Genomic DNA, 20,416 nt, shown 5'->3' on the forward strand with positions numbered 1-20,416 from the left:
CCTAAAGATAACGATTCTTATGACTTTTTCACTATAGCTGATTTCTCAAAGTTCTAAAACTTCACATATATGGAATAACACTTTTTTTAATAAAGCAATACTCTTTTGTGTCTGCCCTTTTTCACTCAGCATAGAATCTGTGAGGCAAAAACATGATGTAGGTGTCTCAGTAGTTAGTTTCACTGTATTGCTGAGTAATAATCCTCTGAATGAATATAACAGTGCATTGTTTATCTCTTATTCCGTTAATGGCCATTAGGATTGTTTTCAACTTTTGAGTATTAAAAATAAAGTTGTTGCAATTATTTATTTAAAAATTTTTTATGGGTATATGTTTTCATTACAGATGTGGAAAATAGAAGTAGATATGTACAATTTTATAAGGAATTGACAACCTTTTCCCAAAGTGATTGTATCACCTGAGGTAGTCAGTCACTCTTGTATTAACCATTGAAATGGTGGTCTAGTGGAATCTTATTATGTGTGTTTTATCCTTATCACTAATAAAGTTGATCAGTTTAAAAAAATGTATCATTTAGCCTGATTAAATATCTTGGCACCCCCTTAACGTTTTCACAGAAGACAAGGGCTCACTCGCCTCACTCCACCGTTAGCTCTGCCCATGGCGTCTGCCATATGATTCTGAAGTTCCTCCACTAATCAGATAGAGCATATTTCTCCTCCTCTTTAATTAATGTGATTTGCTTTGGCCAACGAAATGAGATAGAAGGGATGGTGTGTCACTTTCAGATCTAAGCCTTAAGAAGCTTTCTTCTACATGTCATCATTCACTGCTACCATCACCATGAGAAGGACCTGCCTGTAGTCCCAGGAGAAGCTATATGGAACAGAGAAGGAGAGAGATGTGAGCAAGGGCAACCCAGCCAAGTTATAACAGCTGGGCCCATCCTAGATCAGATAGCCACCAGCCCACACACAGACACAGGAGTTAAATAAATGCTTATTGTTGAGACTTTGTGGTTGTTTGTTACACCAAAATACGTCACACATCTTATTAATTATTTCACTCTGGCTGCTAATTTTGAGTTAATCTTATTAACCCTCCTCAGTCATGGACTTCAGAATAGAGATGTCTAGGCTCACTGCAGCCAACATAACATAAGAAAGACTTGCTAGAATCTTCAGAGGAAATTATTACTTTCTTTTATGAGATATAGTAGGTCCCTCTCTTGTTATCTTCCTTACTTCTTTGTGAACAAGAAAACAGGGTAGTTTTAGTAGCCAACTGCAGCCATCCAAAGATTCCAGAGAAACTACCTGGGGTGGCGGGGAGAGGGGAAGATCGTCAACAGAGGAATGCAGACTTCCTCTGTGAAGGAATTTTATGTGACAATCACATAAAATAAAGTAAAAAACTTGATCAAGCCATGCCTGAATCTGAACTCCTCTTGATTTTCATTCAGTCAAAGTCCATTCTCACATGATTGAGTACATGTCCTTCTTGTTTAAACCAGTTTGAGTGGGGCTTCTGTTTCTCACGTCTGAAAGCATTCTTAGGTGCTGATTCAGACCATATACTGTTTCTGAACTCACTTTAGGACCCCCTCCCTTCACATTATTCCATGTTTGATAAATGAAGTCTTTGAGTGATCTGAAACAAAGTCTATAAGGTCACAGTCACCATCTGGAAGTTTCACCCTCTTCCCCTGAGCCTTCCTCCATAGAGAGCTTCACCTGGCTTACTTATCTTCATTGCAGATGGTCTCTCACTCCCTCATCATGGCTGTAATTACACAAATAACTTCTTGCCTTAACCCATGCTATTTCTACTTCCAAATGGAAAAATACGGAACGGATGAGATTAATTATGGTATTTTCATATGCTAGAATATTATGCATCCAGTAAAAATAATTTCTTTATTAATACAGCAAATATTTACCCAACACCTCTCTGTTCCAGGGACTATACTATGGAAAAATACTTGCTAACATGGGGAAAGGTTAAACATAGACTATTTTAGAAAATCAAGCTATGAAACATACTTAAAGTATGATCTTAAATATGTGAAAAAGGAGTGCCTATACATATATCCACATCCCTATGAAGAAAATAAGACTATAAGACTGAAAAGATACTCTAAAACTATTAATAGCGATTATCTCTGAAGAGTGAAATAATGGACAATTGATTTCTTCTTTGTGCTTTTCCATATTTATTGCATTTTCTATGATTAATTGCTATTCCTTCTATGAATAGGAAAAATACCCAAGGAAAGAAATTATGTGAGTACCCTTGACAAATTTAAGAAATCTTGAAGTGTTCATTATCTTGATTCACTAATGCTTCTTTCGTCTTTCACAGCCCCTTGACGTTTCATATATATTCACACAAGGTTGCTGTGCATATGAACTAGAGACAGAATAAAGGAAAGGATATTATAAGGTGATCAAAAAGTCATATTTACATTTAGAAGTGCCTCTCTTTTCATGTCAGATTTGAAAAAGGGAAGAACCACGGGGACTAGAGGCCATGTTTACTGTTCAAGCCTCCTGAAGAGCCTGGGTACACTTCTAATGGGGACAGGAAAAAAGAGAAATAGAGACAGTGTCATGAGACTCAGCAATCAGGGGGCTAAAGAGTGAGCAACTAACTCCTTCTATCCAGCTCGCAGGAAGCAGCTGATGTACTTCTAACTCTGACAGACAAACATGGGGAAAACCTACACTATGCTGAGACACTTCCAAGGGCACAGTTCTTACTACGTTTAAAAAAAAAATTTTTTTTTTCTAAAAGAAAAAGAAGGAGGGGCGCCTGGGTGGCTCAGTCGGTTGAGTGTTCAGCTCTTGGGTTTGGCTCGGGTCATGATCTCAGGGTTGTGAGATCAGACTCTTCATTCAGCGGGGGTCTGCTTGAGATTCTCTCTCTCCCTCTCCTTCTGCCACTCCCCCAACCCCATTCTCATGCTCTCTTTCCTTCTCTCTCTCAAATAAATAAATCTTAAAAAATAAAAAAAGGTAGAAGAAGCAAAGGAAGATGAAGCATCTTTATGATTTCATCTCAAAATAGTAATACAATCATTCAATTGTACTCCTAGAGGGAATTGGAATAAAGGCCAAGAAACTGAAATTATTAAGCCTGGATATCTATGTGCACATAGATTTAATATTTGTAAATTATATCCAAAAACTAGGCTATACCATAATAAACTATATTATTTTATTTTTACTCTCTTATAAAATATTCACCTAAGTCACTGCACTTGAGTCTCATGACCTCCTATGTGAGACTTAAGACAAATTTTCTTCTCTCCCTTCTTTATAGTGTTTCTGTAAAGGAGAGCCATAGAGACAGGGCTAGGATTCAAGAACAAGTCATACATGGTCAGGGGTTCTTTTCCACGAAATAACTCCTATGTATTTATTCTGCTGATAAGATATAGAAAACATCCTCATTTGCTTCCTTTTTCATATATTTATTGAACTAAAAAGATCAGATACACTGGATAAAATTTTCCACATGTGGAAGTCCCCAGTATAGTCCTCACATTCACTGGATGTTCCAAAAATATAAGATGACTGACATGCACTTCATCTTAATAAGGAACAGACTTCTTTAGAAAATTATAGTCTTTATATTAGATTTTTCATTACTCTTTCCTTTCCTTGAAACTTGCCTACATGCTACTGAAAGATTGCATCCTGGGGGGTCAAAGTTTGTATCAAATATCAAAGGGCTTGAGGCCCATGTCTAGTAAGATAGTAATTTTTCATTCTCTCTATTTTTCAATCAACTCAGTATAAATTCACTTGGACCATATTTTTAAAGAAAATCCTTCTGATCCCGTTCACGTGTGAAAGGAGAAAGAGTGAAGTTAACAACCACACAACTAACCGAACTTTTTCTGCTAAGAAAATTGCCGGAGTCAGAGTGGTTTGTGAAAAACAAAACAAAACAGATTGGGTTAAGTTGGGTGAAGACTGAATCCTCCCCTCCTGTCTACAGACATTGTCTGTGGCTGGGAGGTGTGTTTCTGCACAACAAACCGGAAACGCATCCACGGAAAGCGAAAAGTTCAATAAACCATTCAGACGGTTTCAAACACTCAGAATATTTAGACTCAGGAGGACACATCTCAGCAGATTCATAAACTTTTCACATTTCCACCTGGTTAAAAAAGTGTCATCTTCTCCGGGAACTTGGGAACGTGATATTCAACACCCACACGCCTGCATAATTATCATAAACTTGGGAGGCCAGAAAGGGGGAAAAAACTTCTTAGGGACTAAGCTCTATGTTTCTTTAAAATGACTCTGTTGTTCCCTACCGAGAACCCACAGTGTATGAATACAGTGCAGGCCAAAATGTCTGGCCCTCCAGCCTTCCAGGAGCTTCCAGGCTGGGCAGTCAGTGTGGCCCAGAAATGAACCCCAAGCCTCCGAAATCACCTGGCACTTGTCAGTAATGCAAATCCTTGGGTTTCACCCCAGACCTTTGGGGTCAGAAGCTCTTTTTTTTTTTTTTTTTAAGATTTTATTTACTTATTTGACAGGCAAAGATCACAAGTAGGCAGAGAGGCAGGCAGAGAGAGAGGAGGAAGCAGGTTCCTCACTGAGCAGAGAGCCCGATGTGGGGCTCGATCCCAGGACCCTGAGACCATGACCTGAGCCGAAAGCAGAGGCTTTAACCCACTGAGCCACCCAGTGCCCCGGTCAGAAGCTCTTGAGAGAGCTTAGCCCCCAGTGCAGCCTATAGCTCTGATAGCAACTAGAGATGTCTAGACTGCGTTGGGAACACTGCCAGCACATCCTGATGGTCTGGGGATCTGTGGCTTCCCAGGCTGCAGGATCCACGTGTACAGCACTGCCCAACCCTGTTGCTGTGTGCACAAACCAAAAACAGTGGGTCTGCACGTCCATGTTGAACAACAGGCTCTCCGAGGAGAAAAAAACGCTGACTTGCCACATTTGCCAATTTCCATGGTGTAAATTCTCCCACCAGGGCTAATTTAAAGCCATTTAACATTATTTCCCTGAATGTAAACTGAGGAAAATCAGCACACAATGGATCTCAGAAGCCAGTGAGAGCCAGTTTTACACACAGCTGGCTCAACACACGCACACACACACACACCCCTCACATAAAGACACTCCACATGTTTATATTATTTTGTCTTTCTCACATTCCTATATCTAAGATTGCCTCCTATCCCATCACTGAATATATAACTCTTCTTTGCTAATAATGCATTGAAGAAGGTATTGATTTTTATACAAAAGATGATTTTTTTTCTAATTTAATAAATTAAAGTTTGAATCCAGATAATGGTCATTGCAGTTAGCCGATCTCTCTTTAATCAGATAGAGAAATTACCACGTGCCTGTGTTGTAGGCAGAATCGTGCTCCCCGCCTAAAATGCCCACATCCTAATCCTGAGAACTGTGAGTACATTCAGTTACACAGCAATGGGGAATTAAGGTGGAGGTGGAATAGACTTTGCTAGTCATCTAATTTTAAAAAGAGATTATCCTGGGTTATCTGAATGGACCCAGTGTGATCACAAATGTCGGTCAGTGTGGAAGGAAGAGGCAGAAGACTCGGTACCAGAGCCATGCGACTTTAAAAAGACTCAACAGGCCATTGCTAGTTTGAAGATGGAGGAAGAAGCCACAAGCCCAAGAAAACGGGCCCCTGTGGAAGCTGAAAGATAAGACCACAGATGTTCCCTGAGCCTCCAGAGAGGAATACAGTGCTGTCCACATCCTGACTTTAGCCCAGGAGACCCCTTTTGGAAGTCAGACCTCCAGAATTTAAGATAATAAATAAATAACATATCTAAATCTGTGGTAATTCTTGACAACAGCAATAGGAAACTAACACAGCCCATTTTTCAGATAGGAGGCAGAACAGAGGAAGAAAAATGTATAACTAAAAAGCCATAAATGGCCTAGAAGTGTTGACCACATTTGGTCATAGTGCAGACAGGGGAAGCCAGTCTATCGTGCTGCCCCTGCGCACGCAGGCACACACGCATACACGCGGGCACGCACGCACGCATAGAGGATGGGGTGTCTGCTAAAGCTGAGGGTGTGGTTGGACTCTCTGAGGAATAAGTCAGATATTGGGGAGCTTAAGCTTTCCACTTTCTCTCAAGTCTTCTCTAAGAGTGTTTCATCTCAACATTACATCATTTGGACACCTTAAAACAAGATCCTTAACACCTGCACCAACAGTCAGAATTGGCGGCTAGCACTGCCCTCCCTAGCCGAAGGCAAGACATTCCGAAGTCTCCAGAGAAGTCAGGCAGTTTTACAGATGCTTATTCATACAAGGGTGGGAGAGCCTGAAGGTGTAAAATATACTTTCTCTTGAAGTCTCTAATTTGCTGCCTTTAAAACTTCCCCATGGTGCTAAGCGGCCCAGTAGGTAAACTTTCACATCTTGCAGATAAGGAATAAGCAATGAAGCAAGTGGCCCAAAGTCACCCCCTGAGTTTATTGCGTCAGAACCAATACTCAGAACCTGGTCTCTCCCTTCAGCCCTGGGCTTCCCAACTACCGCCCATGACTTGGATTCTGTGAAGAATCTGGAGGAAAAAAAAAAAAATCAACTTTTGCTACACAGACCTTAGACAAGTCATCCTACAGACCTTATGTTGACAGAAAGAAGCCAGACACAAGAGTACATATGGTATGTTTCAATGCATATGAGGATCCAGAACGGCAAAATTAATCCACTGAGTTTGATGGAGTGTGGTGGTTAACCAAGGAACACTCGAGGGAGTAGAGTGCTATTGACTAAGAAGGGACTCAAGGGAGGCGAGCCTGGGTGGCTCGGTCCATTAAGCCTCCAACTCTTAGTTTCAGCTCAGTTCATGATTTTAAGCCCCCCCCCCATGCCCCCACCCAATGAGCCGGCATCTGTGCTCTGCACTCAGCACGGAGTCTACTTGAGATTCTCTCTTGCCTCCCTCTGTTCCTCCCCCTGCTCTCTAAATAAATAAACAAACAAATAAATAAATTCTTAAAAAAGAGGGACTCAAGGGGGCCTTCCAGGGCACTGCAAACATGTTCTGTCCCCATCGGAATGGTAGTCACACAGGTGTGTGTACGTGAAAGACATTTGTTGACCTGTGGCTAAGAGTTGTAAACTCATTTAAGACAAAATCTTTGATTCTCGCGTGAAATACGAATTTCCAAATAGTTCGGTAAAAGAAGGCACTTGGAAACTTTTAAAACTAAAACTTTAGAAGCTATGTTTACTCTTGATTAGGTGAAAAGTAGTTCGTTTAAGTCATGTTTAATAACAGGTCTCAACATAAATTGTCTTTCTAATTGGAAAAATTGATGGAGAGGCCCTTATATCATCTACTTTCTCCAAAAAAAAATTTTTTTTTGTTTATCTGTCTGTTTAAGGAAAGGCAAGGCAAGAATTAGACATTTAATAAAAAAGAAGAATTAGACATTTTAAGAGTTACCACAGTTTGGTTCCTCCATACTTTCATCCATAGAAAATCAAAATCTTTGCCAGGATTTGAGATTTTTCACAGCATCCCCTTTGCTGCACAAATGTTGTCCTTCATTTCTTCTATATAAAGGGAAAAGAAGAGGCATATAAAAGTGTACAAAAATGTGTTCATTATCTTGTTGAAAAGTTTAGAGGAGATGCTGTACAATATACATGTAGGTCCTAGAGCAGATGAAAACACAATATTTTAATTTTTAAAGACGAAAAGAGCTATTTTTAAAAAGCATGTGTTTTTCATAGCACACTTTATAGCAATGATCCTAAGGTTTCTATTAAATAGAAAAACAAATTACAAGTCTGTCAACCACAAAGATGAAAGGGGGCAAAGTCTCTATAAGTGAAAGGGATTGTAACAAGAGTAGAGTGATGACAAAATACCGCGGCATATCGACAGCATTGTTAAAGCTCCAAATTACACTTAATGATAGCTAACTCATGTCTGGGAGTACAAGAGTCCATGGATGTCTAACTGTTGATGAAAAAGGGGAAAAGAGAAATGAGGGATTGTGTGTCCTCCAGAGAACAGCTAAATTCCACCAATCCAGCTCAACTCAAGACTACTCAAGACAACTTCATCATTGATTCCCGTGGGGAATCAATTTAGCACCTGGAAGGTACCTCTGGATCCAAATTTCAGAGTGGACACCACTTAGGGCAGGACTCTTGTCTCTATGCAGGTGGAACTTTGCTTGTCAAGGGCAATTTAAATGTGGACTGAGTATCCAATTGAAGCTCAGTGAAATCCCTATTTCTTGAAGAAATGGAATATTTACCAGGAAATCGTGAGCTAAATGAGGTCTGGTGGAAGGGTTTGGATGTGTAAGGGTGTCTAAACCTTGAACATAAAAATGTAATATGTGTATAAACAAAGATTATTAAACGCATCTGATGTCCACATTGATGTGCCAAACGTCAGAGTCACCCATTATAAGATCTGTTTTTCTAGGTAAAAATTTCAAATGCTAAAGTTGTCACCTGGCAAAATAAATTCCGGAGCTAATGGAAGGAACTTGAGAGGACTGTGTTCCTTGGCTGAATAAAAATCCCTGCCATTTAGGGAAAACAACAGGACAGCAGTAAGAAGCAAAACCACGTCACTAACCATCATCCGTCTTCAATCAGTAGCTCCCACCGCGAATTTGTCCCATATGTAAAAATTAAATCCAAGGGAGGAGGAGAAAAACAGAATTAAATATTTAAGATTTATTCTAACTCTTTTAAAGAGTTAAATATTCTTTTGTGAAATATTCAACCGATCAAATTTTAATTACGTCTTTTTTTACCTCCAGGATTTAGACCAGTACAAATGTTGAGAAGCTTTAATGATGATGTCCAATTTTCAGAGCTGTTAAAATATTCTTATTAGGAAAAAGGAGTCGTGTTATAGTTGTTACAGGGGGAAAAAAAGATGTTTTTAATTAGAAATAAATGGATAGTTATCTATATCAAAACAGATTTTTTTTACGTAAATTTAACAAATTCCTATTACTATCCAGACACAAAAACCTCAATTTAATTTGGCCACCTACTATGCACAAAATATTATGTTGATACTGCGTGGGAGCCAAGATTTACCAGTCACCACCCTGCAGGAATCTACAGTATGAAAGCTGTGTGCAGGCGGTAAGCTCCGCAGGAACTGGTACAGGGAAGACGTGCCATGTTAGCCAAACCAAAGTATTGGTAGGATATCATCATAGGGAGATTGACAGACTGTTCCAAATGAACGGCATGAGCCAAGTTTACCCTAAATGGTGAAAAATAGTCCCTCCTCCGCCCCGAAAATGCAGAGTAACTTAATAGGCTTCTTCATTCCTGCAACCCTGGGCATACAATTTCCCTAAAAGGAATTTCTAAAGGCTATTATTGGACAGGCCGGTGGTAATCATACCCACTGGCTCTCCCTAACATCCCGTAGTGGACACGCCCCTGCCGCGCAGCCCTCTCTGCGGGCTGTTTGGTGGGCGGGCCGTTCTGGGGCACCAACTCCATCTCTTCTTGATTTTGGAAACTGGAGAATCTGGCAAGGTCGTGTTCTTCTTTCCATGGCGTATTCCCAGCCTGCTTCCTGCCAGCTTCAGAGGAGGATCAAGTGAATGTTTTTCAGTTTATGCTGAAGGTGATGCCTATTCTGCTTGCCCATCGCGGGAATTCAGAAATGTGAAGGCGGGCGGCTGGGGTTTGTGTGGTCTCGAGGGGCCCAGTGGAGTGGGCAGAGAGCACCTGGTCTGAGTCTCGTGAACAAAGAAGAGGGACAAAGGCCACGCATGAGCCTCCTGGGCAGGGCCTGGAGGCCTGGGAATTCCCTGGCTTCCCAGTGAAGTCAGGATCAAATGGCCCAGGTTTGGTAAAGGAACTCTAGGTGATCCCGGCAAGGAGGGACGATCCCTACTGTGAAGAGCTTGACTGTCTGCTCAGTCCCGAGGGAGGGCTTGCCAGTGTCCCCAGTAGAGGGATTGTAGGCAAGCGAAGACTAAGTCAAATGAGAGTTCTGATGTTAATGGCTAATGATTAGTGACTAATAGTTGTGACTAATGGAAGAAGCAAGGCCTTCTTCCTCAGGGACTAATAACAAGAACTGTAGCCCTGGGTGGGGGGTGCGGGGGAGAGCAGAGGGAATTCTTACTCCAACCCAACACAATCACTGCTGAAGACACAGGTAACCGGAAACAGAGCAGGAGAGTAAGGAAGGACATGCTCCTCAGTGACCTTGCAGAGACAGTACGGTAACAAGAAGCACGTTTACAATGGCAGTCGCATCCCAGGACACCGCAAGGTGAGCCACAACCGAAAACTGCAAAGCAGAGACCAAGACAAGTGCTCCAAGGTGTGAGAGGCACCGGCCTCAGAGAAGAAGTTAGTGACCAAAGAGAAAGTGTGAGCCATTGCCAAAAAGCCACGATGTGGTCACATTTTCCAGTGACTTCCATGATAGTGGAAGAGTCAGAAAGCCCAGTTTGTTATATTTTATTGTCTTTATCCAAACATTTTGCATCCGTGGGAGCTAGCATGGCTTAGGCATTTGGGATATACTTATCTTCAGAACTGTAAGATTTCTCCATCCACATTAGACACACTTAGTGAGTTGGAGCGTGAAAAGGGACTGGGGGGTTGACTCATTTGAAATGATGCTGGAAAAATACATTTTAAATGACAAGGGTTCTGAATTCTTTCTTTTAAAACACAACAGTTTCCAAGGTTTACAATTTTGTGGGTCTCTGATGGCGAAGACCCTGCAAAGCAAATCTGACCTTGCCAGCGTTCTCCTTTAGAACGTTCTTGGAATTCGGTTGAGGTTAAGGGTATTTCCATAACGTAAGTCTACACCTTAGATGTATTCCAACATCTGAACATCTCTGTTCATGCAACCGCTTCTCTTTTATTTTGCTGTGGCCTTTCTCGGCTTCCCACAATTGGGATAATATTTCATATCCACAGGAATGGAAATAATAACCAATAGCTCACTTTCCTCTTCTGTGGTTTATGTTTATGTTTTTGCTCCTGCTTCCCTGAGCTTCCTCAGCGCCCCTCCTCCCCAACCACTGACCCTTCAAGCCCTGCTCCACCTGACATCTTTACTGAATGTGAAGTTTTATGAAGAGGGAGATAGAGGGAACATAAGAAGGGCTTATACCTCCAGAGCCCCGGAACTGGAAGTGAAAGGCCAGGGTCCAATGTGAACCCCCCAACCCCCACACAAAAGTCTTCAATGGTTCCCTAATATCTGTATAAAGTATAAGCTCCTTGGTCTAGAAGTCAAAGATTTCCCCAATCCGACACTGACCAGCATCAGTCTCCTAGCACAGCACCCACATAATTCTCTTCACCAGCCAGATAGGAAGTCAACCCTGAGGAAGGCATGTACATCCCCACTCTCTGTGCTCTGCTCGACATGCCCCTTGGTGACAGCACCGGCCACGTCCTTCCGGGAAGAGATCCTATTGATCTGAAACCCACTCGTGGGCCTTACAATGGGTTACCACCCTCAAACACTGCAATAAAGTTATGCCCTCAGTTAAAAGTGGGATGTATTCCGTGATATTAGCTTTTAGTGAAAGTCACCTTAGGAGAAAAATCAAAAGAATAAAAGGAACCAAAAATATCATCTGGTATTCATTGGATATAAAACAGAGGAGCAGTCACAGACACATGCAGGAAGGATATGTGAACAGAAAAACACACTGACCTGTGTGAAGTCTAGAAAAAGGGAGCCAGACGTTACCCATGGAGCCACAGATTGTCCACGTGTCTGTATCACTTGAGAGGGCATCCTTGCTGGTGAAGACAAGGGTTCTCGTCCATCTGGCAGATGGTCCCTTAGCAGAGAAAAATACATTTGAATATCATTACCTGGTCACGTCACTGCTCAGACCACCTTGCCCTTTACCTTTGCTCCCATTTCATGCTCACCAAGGATCCTTCCATCACATTTAGATGCCTATGTAGGTTTCCTCAAAAAGGAGAAGGGCTAACCACAAGGCATGAATATCCTGTAATAAGCTTGGTATTAGTAAGAACCTAATGGTCATCAGGTTCTTACTCTGCACTTTGATCTCCTTTCAGTTTGCTTTACAAAGAAAGACCCACCACCAAGAACCTGGCCAACTCAAGGCTCGCTGACAAAACAGTTTGTGAACGTTGCAAGCTAAGAGCCAGAGCATGAATGTGGTGATTCTTGGAGGCAATGCCTCTCGAAACCCTGTGTGGGAGGCCGGCCCGATTCCTTGGGACATCGCCCTACTATCTCTATAATTGCCACACAGTCTCGCCTTGCACTAGCCAGGGCTGTGTGAGAGGGAGAACCCACCCACACCAGTTATTCTAATGCTGAAAACCTACTGTAAAGAACTGAGCACTAGGTACAGAAAAACCAAAAATACAAAAAAGGAACACAAGGTTTCATGGCTTTAACAATTGAAGGTCAAGTAGCTCCCACCCTTGGGACTAGGAAGCAAAGGAAAGAGGTTGGAATTATCAAAATTTAGAAGGTTGGAAAAGCATTATGGTCTAAGTTGGGTCTCTGCCAAAATTCATAAGTTGAAGTCCTAACTCCCTGTACCTCAGAATGTGACTGTATTTGTAACTAGGGCCTTTAAAGAAGTAAAGTTAAAAGGCCCTAGTCCAGTATGCCACTGTCTTTATAAGAAGAGGAGATCTGGGTACAGAGGGTACAGATGGGTCGGAAGGAAGACCATGTGAAGATTGAGAGAAAACAGGCCACCTGCAAGCAAGCCGAGAAGCCTCAGAAGAAATCAATCCTGACAAACGCCTGAGTCTCAGACTTCTAGCCTCCACAACTGTGAGACAATAAATTTCTATTATTTCTGCCACCCAGTCTCCAGTCCTTTGATATGGAAGCCCTAGCAAATTAACATAATATGGAAGAGGGGATTCCTGCAAAGCCAGAGCACAGACAACTAGGAAGGAAGCACCTGCCAGTGGTGCTGACACTTCTGGAGGAAAGCAATGTGGCTGGCACTTCATGGCGAGCAAGAAACATGCATATGTCCCTTCTGCCTCTTCCGGCAGTCCAGATGCTCTCTGATGCCCCAAAAGGGTCCAACAGGCTAAGCAGAAGCATAATTCACTGAGTCTCAGCTCCAGCATTGTAAAGCAGAAGAAGGATAGTTTGAAACAGTACTAGCTTAATAACTGGTGCTATGTTGTGTATATAAATATTCATTCATTATCTCTCTCCTCCACTCAAAAGTAAGTTCTGTGAGCGCAGGGATTTTGTTTTGCTCACTGCTATGCCATCAATGTCTAGAATATTCTGTGATGAATACTAAGAACTCAGCAAATTTATGTTGAATGAGTAAATGAGTTGGTATCATCACCCAAAATAGAAGGTGAAAACAAAGGCTATAATGAAATATGCTCTACAAAGCATATCATAATCAATGTATTCAAACTAAGCTGGCTTTAACTACCAGAAAAATCAAAATGGTAGTGGCTTAAATAAGAAGGCACTCACTCACACAAAGGTCATCAGTCCAGGACTGATGTAGCCCCCCATAGTGTTAAGGACTCGGGTTCCCTCTTTGTTATTGTTCTACCATCCCCAGGTCCATGTCATGGTTCAAGACGGCTGCTCCAGCTCCAGCCATCATGTCAGTATCCCAGCCAGAAAGAAGAAAGGAAAGAAGTGCTAGCCTTTCTCTTTTAAGAGCTTCTCAGAAATTGTTCATCTGGCTTTTTCTTACATTTAATCATGTCGCTACATATAGGTGGGGAAAATGATATGGTGGTCATGAACCCACCCAAAAATCATTTGCTAATTATTTACTAAAGAAAATGAAAAAGGATATGGAAGAGAACTGTCATTCTCTGCCACAGTGACACTGAGAAATTCCATCACATATATAAAAGGAGAAAAATTAGTCTGATTTGCTAAGCAGTGGTTCTCCATGCGTGCTATGACACCTTCATGTTCTTATTTTAGAATGTTACAGTAATTCCAGTTGCTCCCAGGATTTGCCCAGTACAGGAAATCTGGGAATCATCATAGACATCACCCTCTTACTTTCACATCCAGTTGTTCTTTGAGTCTCTGTCTTGATTTCCCCCTATAAATATAGTTGTTGAAAATGCTAGGAGTTTGCCTAGCACGGGATCAGAAGTCAGAAAACCTGGGTTCACTACTAGTCCCCAGCGCTTGCTAACTCTATAACCTTGAGCAATTTACTTAACAGCTCTGCTTCCTCATTTGGGTTTCTTAAATTTTTTTCAAATTCCAGTTAGTTAACATAGAGTGTAATATTAGTTTCAGGGGTACAATATAATGATTCAACAATTCTGTACATTATTCAGTGCCCATGATAGGTGTACTCTTAATCCCCAACACCTGCTTCATCCGTCCCCCCACCCCTGCACCCACCTCCCCTCTGGTAACCACCAGTTTGTTCTCTGTAGTTAAGAGTCTGTTCCTTGGTGAGAATGTGGAGAAAGGGGAACCCTTTTACACTGTCGGTGGCAATGCAAACTTGTACAGCCTCTATGGAAAACAGTATAAGCTTCCTCAAAAAGGTGAAAATAGAACTACCCTATGATCCAGCCATTGCACTACTAGGTATTTATCCAAAGTATACAAGAACCCTTCAAAGAGATGTTTATCCTGATGTTTATAACAGCATTATCTACAATAGCCAAATTCTGGAAACAGCCCACGTGTCCATCAACTGATGAACGGATAAAGAAGCTGTGGAATATATAGACAGTGGAGTATCACTCAGCCATCAGAAGAATGAAATCTTGCCATTTGCAATGATGTGGATGGAGTAGAGTGTATAATGCTAAGCGAAATAAGTCAGTCAGAGAAGGACAAATACCGTATTATTTCACCCATAGTGGAATTTAAGAAACAAAACAAATGAGCAAAGGGGAAAAAGGAAAGAAATTTTCCTCATCTGTAAAATGGGACTAACGACAGGGTCTACTTGTAAGACTGTGGGGGAGATTGATGAACACTGCTAAGTGCTCAATAAATGTTTCCTATTGTTGTTATAATTATTCCCTGACCATTCTAACCCCTGGACATCTCTCCTTCCCCTTCTTCACTCCCAGATGCACTGCCTTTCATTCAGGCCCTTATCAATTTTCAACTGGACCAATTCTCACAGGTCTTTCTTACTGGTCCCCCTGCCTTCATGTTTATTCTCCTACAAGCTACCCTTCACATAAAGCTAGAAAGATCTTCATAATACACTTAACAAATTATGCCATGCAGTTCCTTAAAATCCTTCATGATGCCCCTTCTTGACCTGACCTTTCCACCCTCAGCTGTTGTTACTTCCCCACTGAAAAAGGTCCCTATGCTCCCAACAAAGCACTCACCGTTCTCAGAGTGCACTCTTTCTGGTTGTTCATCTGCCTGGGATACATTTGCTTCACCTTCATCTCCATTAAGTGACTCCTCACCTTTTCACAATTCAACTCAAATGTCGCTTCCTCCAGGAAAGCTTCCTTGACCTCCCCAGGCCCAAATGAATTAATACACTTCATGAGCTTGGAATAGCGCCCGACCTGGTAACTTCTCAATTGGTGTAAATTGTTGTTACTGCCGTTTAGAGAGTACCTTTTATTTTGCTATTAAATTTCTATAATTGTTTTCAACTGTCTGTTTTTTGCACCAGGCTTTCTTTTACCATTTACCAGAAACTATTTATCCCAAGCACCTAGCACAATGGCTGGGACACAGTAACCACTGAACAGATGCACGGGTGATGGATAGATGGATAGAGAGATGGATAGGTGGAAGGATAGATGGATGGAAGATGACTCTCTACCCTAAAAGGGCCCAACATGCATTTGAGAGGAATGGGAAAAAAAGATAGAAAAAATATTTCCCATGATGCCTCATCACTGAACAGGACTTTGAAACGAATTTAGAGGCAGAAATAAAGTGCCTGCCTCCCTATATGAATAGGCAGCTAGAAAGATATCTGCGGTAAAGTTTATCTAATGATGGGAACTTTGGGTGATCTTTTTCTACTTAGTCTACTTTTTCTATTTAGTCTACCTCTGCATTATTTTAGTTATCTTATTGAAAGCATGTGATTCTTTTTTTCAAAAATCCTAAAAAAACAAACACGGTACATGATTAATTCTGAGTGGTAGAAATATGAATGATTCTTAACCTCTCCTTGTGCTTTTTGTGGTTTTAAAGTTCCTGCTCCCACACCCCAAATTCTTGTTTAATGAATCCAAGAATTTTGTCTTTTCAGATAGTACTGCATTAAGGTAGCAGGCTCTGGAGTCTGACTGTCTGGGTTCAAATTCTGTCCATGTAATTCACTAGCTGTGGTTCCTTAGGCAAGTTACATAATCTTTCAAAATCCTCAGAGCCCTCATAAATAAAACAGAATTGTCCTTCCACTTAGTATTATTATAATAGCATGTATCTGCCATACGGGAAGGCTGTCATTATTCCCTAGTATACAGTACATTGAATCTTGAATACATGTGTTGAACTGAGCTGGCTCTTGTGGTGTATTTTGTTTTTGTTTTTGTTTTCAAACATAGAGTACATTTTTCATGGTACTTGCTCCAGGCCTCCTCTGGACTTGAGCCGTGGTTTTGCTTTATCTCCATGAAGACATTGGAAAGCTCTTAGACCGGAAGCATGTTGGCAGCCACTAGCAAAAGTATGATTCTCCCTCTCTGAAGGGCCAATAGGGGAGCTGTAATGTGGAAAGAGAAGGAAATCATTCACTTTCTTCAACCCTCAAAAAAGAAGTTGCTGGTGCTCTTCTGAATGTGGAGAGGCTGACCTGCCACAGTGATTAAAAAAACAAATCTTCCCTTTTGTATTTAAAATAAAATATCTCTGTCTGCAATTTTTTCTGCCTGGCTTGCCACAATTTCTAATTTCTTTATAATGAACATGTATTGCTTGTGTAATAAAAACTTAAAAAAAAAAACACAGTACAGTAGTTGTTTCCAATTCTCATGGTTACAGAATGAGTCAATCTTTTTAATGTCAAAATTTTTTTTCAAAGAGTGACCTAGTAGACGGAGCATGAGTCTGGGAGCTAGAAACTTCCAAGTCCTTATCAAAGCACTGAGAGTCCCTTGCTGTGTAGCCTTTGCAGTTTCTTTAACCTCTCTGAATCCTAGGTTCCTAGTGTAATAAATAAGGATACTCAGGGACATTGGAAAGTTTGATTTGTTAGCATTTCACTAGCTCTATGAAGACAACACATTATTTTTATTTAAGATAGGTCGAGAATTGAGCCAGAGGCATAACACCTAAATAAAAGCTGCTTTCATTAGTCTCCATGCTATGAAAAATGGTACATCCTTTGAGTATATTGTAAACATCAGAGTTTCAGTAGGCCAAAGTCTCACAATTCAGGACCTGTTTTCATCGACACAGAGAGAGAAGATTGGAAACATTCCTTGGTTTACTTTACTCATTTGCCAAGCATTTACTAAGAGCAGTCTATGAACACAACTCATTTGTAGTGAAGGTACCAGTCATTGCCTCCCACACCCGTTCTTCAATATTCTGATGCATGCCCACAGCCCCAGGCTCTCAGTTCTTCATAACCCAATGCTCTCTGTCCACAGCTGCCTTCTCTGAAGTGAAGAGTTGACCCATGATTAGCTGAGCTGGTCAGGTTCTGTCTCTTGTGAATCGGGACTAAGTCAGGTATCACTTATAACTTGGGATGGCTGCCATATTGGGCCATGAACAAGAAGAAGAATCCCGGATGCAGCCAGGGTAAAGGAGAATGATGGAAAGAACAGCAGAGACAACTTGTAACAAAGGAGAGAGAAAATGAGGGGTGGAGGAGGGAAGAAGCTGCCCAAGGCTTTCTTGTTTCCACAGTCCAAGAAGAGCCCTTGCATCTAGGTTCCACAAAAGTCCTCTGTATCTCCCTAGTAAACACCTTTCCTGATATGATTTGAGTGGTTCCATTTTACTGCACCAATGATCCCTGATTCGATCTACAGAGTTTGGACTTCTAAGGGAGTGAATCCCAGGCTGAGATTACATCCACCAGGAAGATGTCCACCAAAACTCTGGGATTCCAATATAAAGTTGCCAACTTTTTATCCTGCCAAATAAAAAATAAGAAATGTTATACTGTACTATCATCAACACAGTGCCACAAATTATAATGCATATAACATCTTTAACTGGTTTGATTAAAAATTCATTGCATTATTCTTTTTTTCCATTTTTAATTATAGTTTACATATAGTACATTTCGCTCTTTTTTAGTGTGCAGTGCCTCGAGTTTTGACAAATGGATAGAGTTGTGTAACCCTACCATGACAAAACGGTTCAATAGAATAGCTGCATTACCCTAAAAAAATTCCTTTGTGCTCCTTTGCAATTCATCCCATCACCACCGCCAGCCCCTGGCAACCACTGACCTGTTTTCTGTCATTGCAGTTTAGCCTTTGCAAGATTATCATACAAGTGAAATCATACAGTGGGTAGACTATTGAGTCTGACTTCTTTTATTTATCATAATGTATTTGAGATTTAGCCATATTGTCACATGTATCAATAGTTTATTCCATTTATTGCTGGTAGTATTCCATTACATGAATGTATCACATTCTGTTTACCTGTTACCCAGTTGAGAGACATTTGATTTTTTTCTAGTTTGGATCAAACCCTGCATGCCAGGCTCCATGTCTCTCCCTCTCCTTCTGCCCCTTCCCCCCCAAAGAAGAACTAAGGAGAACTTCAAATATAGACTGAAGTTTCTCCAACCTTAACACACTGCTTTGTTTCTAGTTTGGGGTGATAATGAATAAAGCCACTATAAATGTTTAAATACAACAAAATACATTTTGAACATGGGTTTTTATTTCACTTGGGTAAATACCTAGGAGAGGAACTGCTAGATCATATAGTAAGTGTGTATTTTGACTTTACAAGGAACTGCCAAACTGTTTTCCCAAGTGGCCATCCCATTTTGATTCACACCAGCAATAGATGAGGGTTTCAGTGCTCCTGTCTTAGCCTATGCTTAACGATGTTGATTTTTATTTAGCTATTCTAATGTTTGACAGTATTTGCATTTCCCTAATGACTAATGACATTAAACCTCTTTCCACATGCTTATTTGCCATCCATATATCTTGTTCAATGAAATGTCAGCTTAATTTTTTTTTCCCATTTTTTAATTGGCCTATTTGGTTTTCCTACTATTGATTCTTGAGAGTTCTTTATATATTATGGAAACAAGTCACTTATCAAATATATGCAAATATAATCTCCCTGTCTATGGCTTTTCTTTTCATTTTCTTAACCACTACATTATTCTTATTTTTTCATTTAGACTTGGACAGTTGAAAATACTGTCAGAAATATCATCAGTATGACAGTATTTGGGAATCCCTACTATGTATAACACAAAAATGGACAAGAATGTGAATAATTTTGTTAATAGGTTTGTATATACACAATTTACTTAATTAAGGATAGGTAGGTAGCTCTACTCCCTGGGGTCATGCAGGGACCCAGGTTCTTTCTATCTTGTGGCTCCCTTATGCTCTGGCATATTGTCCTCATCTGGCTGAAGGTAATTCACCATCATTTTATCTGCATTCCTACCCTAGGAAAAAGAGGAAGCAGAGGGCAAGCTACTTCCTTTTTAGGACATGACCCAGAAGTTACTAACATTCTTTTGGCCAGATCTTAGTCCTTATCCACAGCCAGCTGATAGGCAGGCTTGAAAGCATACTTCTTAGCCAAGCAGTCAAGTGCTTTCCTTAAAACTATGTTACTATGGAAGAGCATATATTGGGAGACAAGTAAGTAGCCCACCAGAGGTAGGAAGGAACTGTTGTACTTGAAATCAGATCTTCTTACTCATACTCATAGACAACCAGAAAGCAGAAGTTGCTTCTTATAAGCTACAAAGGCTTTGCCCAAAGCAACTTTTGAGGCTAAGTTGAATGGGAATTTTCTTTTGCCTTGGAACTAGCAAAAGGATTGGCAAAAGCTGGGAACAAAAAACCAAGCATCAGTTGTGTCAGATGCTCCCACAAAACCAACACCATGCACATCCAGCCCCACACCCCACCTCCCAAAGACTGAGTTAGTAGAGTGGTAAGAGGAAGTTGTTGAGCAATTTCCTTGTGGGGGATGTAATATTCTGTGGTAAGAGATAATTCCTTCCTCATCCTATGAGAAAGGAAAAGGAGACGTACATCCTTTCTAAAAGCTAAGTGAGCAAGGCTCAAGAAAAAGCACTTCTAAAACTTAGAGCAGTGTGTCTCATCCAGGGGTAATCTTGCCCCCATACAGGATGACCAACATTCCTGGTTTGGGTTGGGACAGAGGAATTTTCAAGCATTTTAGTTTCCTATTGCTGCTATAATAAATAAGCATAAATACAGTGGATTAAATGATGCAAACTTATTATCTTACAGTTCTGGAGGTCGGAAGTCTCTCTAGAATAAAGTCAA

Source organism: Lontra canadensis, unplaced genomic scaffold, assembly GCF_010015895.1.
Source record: "Lontra canadensis isolate GAN:19392208 unplaced genomic scaffold, GSC_riverotter_1.0 scaffold47, whole genome shotgun sequence".
NCBI lineage: Eukaryota > Metazoa > Chordata > Mammalia > Carnivora > Mustelidae > Lontra > Lontra canadensis.